The sequence below is a fragment of the Tinamus guttatus genome, unplaced genomic scaffold, assembly GCF_059628265.1.
Source record: "Tinamus guttatus ecotype Peru unplaced genomic scaffold, ASM5962826v1 Tinamus_guttatus_pri_ptg001357l, whole genome shotgun sequence".
NCBI classification, from domain to species: domain Eukaryota; kingdom Metazoa; phylum Chordata; class Aves; order Tinamiformes; family Tinamidae; genus Tinamus; species Tinamus guttatus.
This window is the reverse complement of record NW_028289891.1, coordinates 1-9,360: the sequence shown is the minus strand read 5'-3', so window position 1 is coordinate 9,360 and position 9,360 is coordinate 1.

Sequence of the window (9,360 nt, the reverse complement as noted above, 5' to 3'; positions counted from 1 at the left end):
ACCCTCCTATAGACCCCCCTATAGGCCCCTATAGACCCCCTATAGGCCTCCATAGATCCCCCTATAGGCCTCCATAGATCCCCCTATAGGCCCCTATAGACGCCCCCATAGGCCCCTATAGATCCCCCTATAGGCCCCTGTAGACCCCCCTATAGGCCCCTATAGATCCCCCTATAGGCCCCTATAGACCCCCCTATAGACCCCCCCTATAGGCCCCTATAGACCCCCCTATAGGCCCCCCTATAGGCCCCTATAGACCCTCCTATAGACCCCCCTATAGGCCCCTATAGACCCCCCTATAGGCCTCCATAGATCCCCCTATAGGCCCTATAGACACCCCCCCCATAGGCCCCTATAGATCCCCCTATAGGCCCCTGTAGACCCCCCCCATGGGCCCCTATAGATCCCCCTATAGACCCCTATAGATGCCCCCATGGGCCCCTATAGACCCCCCCATACCACCCAGAGGCCCCTATAGCCCCCTTGTACCCTGCTATAGGCACCTAAATGCACCTATAGGCTCCTATACTGCCCTTATCCCCACTTATACCCCCTATAGATACCCATACGCACCCCTATAGCCCCCATATGCACCTATAGGCACCTCTATACCCACCTATATGCACTGTTACCCCCCATACATATGCATATCCACCCCTATACCCCCCCATATGCACCTATAGGCACCTCTATACCCACCTATATGCACTTATACCCCGTATACATACCCATACACACTCCTATACTCCCTATATGCATCTATAGGTGCCACTATACCCACCTATATGTGCTTATACCCCCCTATACACACCCATACCCACCCCTATACCCCCCAGGTGCACCTATAGGTGCTTCTATACCCACCTATATGCACTTATACCCCCTATACATGCCCATATGCATCCCTATTCCCCCCTTATGCACCTATAGATGCCTCAATACCCACCTATATGCATTTATACCCCCCATACATATCCATACCCACCTATAGGTGCCACTATACCCACCTATATGTACTTATACCCCCCTATACATACCCATACGCACCCCTATTCCCCCCATATGCACCTATAGGTGCCTCTATACCAAGCTATATGAACTTTTACCTGCCTATACACACCCATACCCACCCCTATACCCCCTATATGCACCTATAGGCACCTCTATACCCCCCTATATGCACTTATACCCCCCTATACACACCCATACCCACCCCTATTCCCCCCATATGCACCTATAGGCACCTCTATACCCACCTATATGCACTTATACTCCCTATACATACCCATACACACCCCTATAGCCCCTATATGCAACTATAGGCACCTCTATACCCACCTATATGCACTTACACCCCCCTATACACACCCGTACCCACCCCTATATGCCCCATATACACCTATAGGCATCTCTATGCCCACCTATATGCACTTATACCTCCCCTATATATACCCATACACAACCCTACACCACTATATGCACCTATAGGTGCCTCTATACCCACCTATATGCATTTATACCCCCTATACACACCCATACCCACCCCTATACGCCCCATATGCACCTATAGGCGCCTCTATACCCACCTATATGCATTTATACCCCCTATACACACCCATACACACCCCTATAGCCCCTATATGCAACTATAGGCACCTCTATACCCACCTATATGCACTTACACCCCCCTATACATACCCATACCCACCCCTATACGCCCCATATGCACCTATAGGTGCCTCTATACCTACCTATATGCACTTATACTCCCTATACATACCCATACACACCCCTATAGCCCCTATATGCAACTATAGGCACCTCTATACCACCTATATGCACTTACACCCCCCTATACACACCTGTACCCACCCCTATATGCCCCATATACACCTATAGGCATCTCTATGCCCACCTATATGCACTTATACCTCCCCTATATATACCCATACACAACCCTACACCACTATATGCACCTATAGGTGCCTCTATACCCACCTATATGCACTTACACCCCCCTATACATACCCATACCCACCCCTATACGCCCCATATGCACCTATAGGCGCCTCTATACCCACCTATATGCATTTATACCCCCCTATACATACCCATACCCACCCCTATATACCCCATACGCACCTATAGGCGCCTCAATACCCACATATATGCACTTATACCCCCCTATACACACTCATACTCACCCCTATATACCCCATACGCACCTATAGGCGCCTCTATACCCACATATATGCACTTATGCCCACCTATACATACCCATACACACCCCTATAGCCCCTATATGCAACTATAGGCACCTCTATACCACCTATATGCACTTACACCCCCCTATACACACCTGTACCCACCCCTATATGCCCCATATACACCTATAGGCATCTCTATGCCCACCTATATGCACTTATACCTCCCCTATATATACCCATACACAACCCTACACCACTATATGCACCTATAGGTGCCTCTATACCCACCTATATGCATTTATACCCCCCTATACACACCCATACTCACCCCTATATACCCCATACGCACCTATAGGCGCCTCTATACCCACATATATGCACTTATACCCCCCTATACATACCCCTACCCACCCCTATAGCCCCTATATGCACCTATAGGCACCACTATACCCACCTATATGTACTTATACTCCCCTATACATACCCATACCCACCCCTATACGCCCCATATGCACCTATAGGCACCTCAATACCCATATACATTTCCATATGTGCATCATAGTAACGTTTTATTAAATATAGGCAAAAAAGGCCCCCCTGCTTTGGCCCTTTTGCTCCTTTTTCCTCCTTTTTTCCCCCATTCTCAAGGCAGCGGATGCAGGGGCAGCAGGGTATGTATTTTATATATATATAGGTCTATACATATGTATAATGTGGATAATATATGTATAATATCCATATATGTATAATATGGACAATCTATGCATGTATATGTATATATATTATTTATAATATGTTATAATACCTATAATATATAGTACATTATATATGCATATATGCATATATAGTGTATGTATTTATTTTATATGTGTATATGTATATGTACTATGTAATATGTGTGTATATGTAGATATTACATATACATTTATGTATATATGTTATATATAATATGTATACATATATATGCTTATATGCAATACATAGGGGTATTATTTATATAACATATGTATATAACATATATGTATATGTATATATATAACATATATGTATATATAACATATATATAACATATATAGCATACATATAACATATATAGCATATATATAGCATATATATAGCATATATAACATATATATGTATATATAACATATGTAACACATATATGTATATATAACATATATAACGCATATATGTATATATATAACATATGTATATGTATATATATAACATATATGTATATGTATATATGTTATATACATATATATATGCACATATATAACATATATATATACATATAGCCCCCAGCAATGACACAAATGACACAGGGATAAAAAAGGGAAGAAAGGGCAAAAAATGGAGGAGAAAAGGGAAAAAGGGATGGAAAAAAAAGGGGAAAAGGGAGGAAAATAAAAGAGGAAAAAGAGGGGGAAAAGGGAAAAAGAAGGGAGAAAAAAGGGGAAAAAAAGAGGGAGAAATGAGGGAAAAAGAGGAGCTAAAAAGGAGGAAAAGGGAAAAAAGAGAGAAAAGAAGGAAGGAGGGAACAAAGGAGAAAAGGGAGAAAATGGCCCTTTTGGGGGGGTTTGCCCCAAATTAGTGCTGCTTTGTGCCCCTATCCTGGGGAATCCACAAATGCAAAAAATTAGATATTTATTTGTGTTTTTTTTTTGTTTGCAAATGTAAAAGAAAATCCTAGTTTTTGCAAAAAAAAAAAAAAAAAAAAAAAAAGGATAGAAAGGGGCTTTTTTTTTTTCTGCAAATGCCCAAAATTGCAGATTTTGCGAACGCCGCCCTGGGAAAAAATCCTCCCCGTGCTGCAATTGCAAATTCCTCCCCAAAAAGTGGGCGAAAAACCCCCGATTTTGGCAAATGCAAACGAGAAACACCAAAAAAAGAATAAATCCAAGAAAACGGAGCAAATGCAATTGTGCAAATGGGCAATTTTGCAAAATGCAAAAAAAAAAAAAGCACGAAAAAGGTAGAAAAGCCCCATTTTGCAAATGCAAAAAAAAACCCCCCACAAAAGACCCCAAAAGCAGCGTTTTTCACAGAAAAGCGGCAGCCGCCGCAGCCCTCGATGGCGACGTAAGTTAAATAAATATATATGTCTCTATAGGTGCCTATATGGTGCAATAGGGTCCCTTTCTCCTATAGAAATGGGTTATCCCCCATATAGACCCCTACACCTATGTGCGCCTATAGGTATCTATAGGGTGCCCTTAAATAAATATACATATATATGCATATACATACAGTACCATATACCCCATATAGAGCTTTTATCATATATATGTGTATGTATATGCATATATTTGTATATGTATATGCATATATATACATATATGTGTATATATATGCATATATATGTATATGCATATATATGTATATGCATGTATATGTGTATATATATATATATATGGTGCATTCTAGCCCCTTATATGGAGATTTTGCCTTATATAGGGGATTTCTCTTACATATATGGGGCACTATAGCCCTTCCTATAGGGCAGTTCTATAGGCACATATACATGTATATAGGGTGCAATATAATCCCTTATGGACGCAGAGGCTTCCTATAGATCTATAGGATCTCTATAGCGTCCCTATATAGTATCCCCATATAGCAGAGCTTATTAGTGCCATAATTGCATTTTTTCCCCTTTTTTAACGTTTATTTAATATTTTTATTATTATTTTAACAGTTCCTATTTCAACTTTAATTATTGTCATTATTTTATTGCTTTTTGCCATTATTTTACTGCTTTTTTTTGGCCTCCCGAAGCAGGCCTCAACCCTGCCCCTTTTTGGGTGAAAAGACCCCATTTGGCCAAAACCCACCTTTTTTTTCTCATTATTATTGCATCATTTTGCAGCCTCCGCTAAGAAAAAAATCCCTTTTTTCTGTTTTTTTCCTCTTTTTCCTGCCGCAACCCGGGATTTGCAGCCGCCGCTATTCAACCCAATATAACAGATAATATAAAATATAGAATAGAATATAAAAATACATTTTTAACATTATTTTTAACATTATTTTTATTTTTAACATTTTTTAATATTATTTCTATTTATTTTTGCCTTAAATCCGTGCAATTCCTGATCCCCCCTTTTGCAGCTGGATCCACCCGGGCGGCTTTTGCTTTTTTTATTTATTTATTTTGCTTTATTTCTTCTTTTTTTTTTTGCTTTACTTGCACCAAAATGGTCGGTTTTTCACCCAATCCTTCCGGTGGCAAACGCTTTGATTTTTATTGCATGGAAAAAAAGAAAAAAGAAAGAAAAAACAACACAAAAAATGGGGGAAATTTAATTATTTTGGTGCACGGAAGCGCACGAGGGATGGGGGGGATCCCTGTGTCCCCCCCCCTTGCAAATACCCCCCACAAAAAAATGCAAAATTTCCCATTTTAATGCAAAACCCGGGATTTTATCCCATTTTTTTCCCTTGCAAAACGCTGGGAAAAGTTTTGCATCTCAATGGCCCCGATTTGCAAACGCCGGAATTGGCTGGAGTTTTGCAAACGCCCCCGGAGCCGATTTGCAAAAACCCGGTGATTTGCAATTTGCAATTATTTGCAAACGCCCCATTGCTTGCAAATGCAATTTGCAATTATTTGCAAACGCCCGATTGCTTGCAAATTATTTGCAAACGCTCCAGGATTTGCAAACGAGCGTTTTGCAAAGGCCACGTTAATTGCAAAAGGCGTTTTTTGCAAACGGCAAAGAATTGGCAAACGGGGAATTATTTGCAAACGGGGAATTGTCTGCAAACGCTGCACAAATTGCAAATGCTGCATTAATTGCAAAGGCCAAAGTGCAAAATAAATCATTAATTGCAAGCACTGCATTAATTGCAGAAGCCAATTTGCAAATAAGATTTGCAAACTCGCAGTCAATGGCAAACACAGAATAAATTGCAAATGCCAAATTGTTTGCAAATGCTGCATTAGCTGCAGAGTCCAATTAGCAAAGCCTGCATTAATTGCACACGATGCATGAATTGCAAGAGCCGTGTTAATTGCAAACCTTGCATTAATTGCAAATGCCAACTGCTAAAGTATTTGCAAACTTCAATGCAAACACAGAATTATTTGCAAACACCAAATATTTTGCAAAGGCCACGTGAATTGCAAAGGCTCCATTAATTGCAAACGTTGCATTAATTGCAAATGCCAATTTGCAAACGCCGAAAGATTTGCAAAGGCCCCATTAATTGCAAAAGCTGAAAGATCGGCAAACTGCAAGGTTTTAGCAACCACAGAATGAATTGCAAGCCCCAAATCGAGTGCAAATGTCTCATTTTTTGCAAGCGCCACTTTATTTGCAAACGATGCATTAATTGCAAAACCCAATTTGCAAAAATGAGGTGAATTGGCAACACCACATTTTTTTTGCAAAGGCTGCATTAATTGCAAAAAAAACCCATTTGCAACGCCCCAATTCTTTGCAAACGGCCGCTTTTGCGAACGCCCAACGATTTGCAAATGCCAAATCATTTGCAAAACGAGGAAAATTTCTTTTTTTTTTTGGAAATTTGCAAATTTCCAAATCAGCTGCCAAATTGGCGCGTTTGCCCCCGACACCGAAATCGTGGAAAAACGGGGATTTTTTTTTTTTGCAAAAAAAAAAAGGAGAAAATCCTTAGGCCGATGGGGGGGGGCACGTGCAGACCCCCCCCTCCCCTCCCCCACCCCCTCCCCCCTCGCGCAGCCCCTCCCCCCCCCGCATCCTCCCCCGTTGCCGGGGCAACGCGGCGCGCGCCGAGCGGGGGGGGGGAGGGGGGGCAGCTCCCTCCCCCCTCCCTTCCCTTAGCGCCATCCCATAATATTTTTTTATTATTTTTTAGATATTTCCCGATTATTTTTGATTTTCCCCTTGTGCTCCCCGACCCCCCCCCTTTTTGCAACCCCCCCTTTTGCAATTGCCCCCCCATTGCACCCCCCATTTGCACCCCCCCATTTGCACCCCCCCATTTAAGACGTCTCCTTGCACCCCCCTTTTTGCAAATTCCCCCCCTTTTTGCAATCCTCCTTTTTTTGCAAATCTCCCCTTTTTACAAATCCCCCCCTTTTTTGCAAACCCCTTTTTGCAAATCCCTCTTTTTGCCACCCCTTTTTCTTGCAACTCCTTTTTGCAACCCCCCCTTTTTACTGAAACCCCCCCCCTTTGCAACCTCTCCTTTTTTTGCAACCCCCCGTTTTGCAAATCCCCCTTTTGCAAATTGCCCTTTTTGCCACCCCCTTTTTTTATTGCAACCCCCCCCTTTTGCAAATCCTCTTTTTTGCAACCCCTCCTTTTTTGCAACCCCCCCTTTTGCAAATCCCCCCCTTTTTTGCAAGCCCCCCTTTTTTTGCAACCCCCTCTTTTTGCAACTCCCCCTTTTGCAACCCCCTTTTTTATTGCAACCCCTCCTTTTTTTTGCAACCCCCCTTTTTTGCAACCCCTTTTTTTACCACCCCCCCTTTTTGCAACCCCTCCTTTTTTTGCAACCCCCCTTTTTTATTGCAACCCCTCCTTTTTTGCAACCCCCCGTTTTTTGCAACCCCCCCTTTTTTGCAACTCCCCCTTTTGCAACCCCCTCTCTTTTTTGCAAACCCCCTTTTTATTGCAAACCCCCCTTTTTTGCAACCCCCCTTTTTTTTTGCAACCCCTCCTTTTTTGCACCCCCCTTTTTTTTGCAAACCCCCTTTTATTGCAACCCCTCCTTTCTTTGCAACCCCCCCTTTTTTGCACCCCCCTTTTTTTTGCAAACCCCCTTTTTATTGCAACCCCTCCTTTTTTGCAACCCCCCCTTTTTTTGCAACCCCTCCTTTTTTGCAACCCTCCTTTTTTATTGCAACCCCCCCTTTTTGCAACCCCTCCTTTTTTGCAACCCCCCCTTTTTGCAACCACCCTTTTTTATTGCAACCCCTCCTTTTTTGCAAACCCTCTTTTTGCACCCCCCCTTTTTTTGCAAACCCCCTTTTTATTGCAACCCCTTTTTTTATTGCAACCCCCCTTTTTTTTGCAACCCCCCTTTTTTATTGCAACCCCCCTTTTTGCAACCCCCTTTTTTGCAACCCCCCCTTTTTTGCAACCCCTTTTTTTATTGCAACCCCCCCCTTTTGCAACCCCCCCTTTCACAACCCCCCTTTCCCCCCCCCCTTTTTCCCCCCCCACCCCCCTCCCCTCCCCCCTCCCCCCTCCCCCTCCCCCCCCCGCGGGCGCGCGCCGCGGGGCCGCGCGTGGCCGAATCTCCCGCGCGCGGCCGATGGAAGCGCAGGTCGGTGCCGCGCGGCCCCCCCCGCGCCCCCCCCCGCCCCCGTTTCCCTCCCCCTCCCGCGGCCCGTTTGCAACTTCGCATTTTCATTACGGAGCCGGTTTTTGCATGAGACCCCCCCCCTCCATCCCGCCCCCCCCCCGGTATTGATTGCAGCGGGGGGGGGGGCGGGGAGGGGAGGGGAATAATAATAATAAAAAAACACCCGGGAATTAACGCGGCGGCGGCGGCGCGTGCGGGGGGAAACGGGGGGGCTGCAATGGGGGTTGCAATGGGGGGGTTGCAATTGGGGGGGTGCAATTGGGGGGGGTTGCAATGGGGGGGGTTGCAATGGGGTTGCAATGGGGGGTTGCAATGGGGGAGTGCAATTGAGGGTTGCAATTGGGGGGGTTGCAATGGGGGGGGTTGCAAAGAATGGGGTTGTAACTGGGGGTTGCAATTGGGGGGGTTGCAATGGGGTTGCAATGGGGGGGTTGCAATGGGGGGGTTGCAATTGGGGAGTGCAATCGAGGGTTGCAATTGGGGGGGTTGCAATGGGGTTGCAATGGGGGGTTGCAATGGGGGGGTTGCAAAGATTGGGGTTGTAATTGGAGGTTTGCAATGGGGGGGTTGCAATGGGGGGTTGCAAAGAATGGGGTTGTAATTGGGGGTTGCAATTGTGGGGGTTGCAATGGGGGGGGTTGCAATTGGGGAGTGCAATTGAGGGTTGAAATGGGGGGGTTGCCAAGGGGGTTGTAATTGGGGTTTGCAATGGGGGGGTTGCAAAGAATGGGGTTGTAATTGGGGGTTGCAATTGGGGGGGTTGCAATGGGGTTGCAATTGAGGGGTGCAATTGGGGGGTGCAATGGGGTTGCAATGGGGGGTTGCAATGGGGGGCTTGCAATTGGGGGGTGCAATTGAG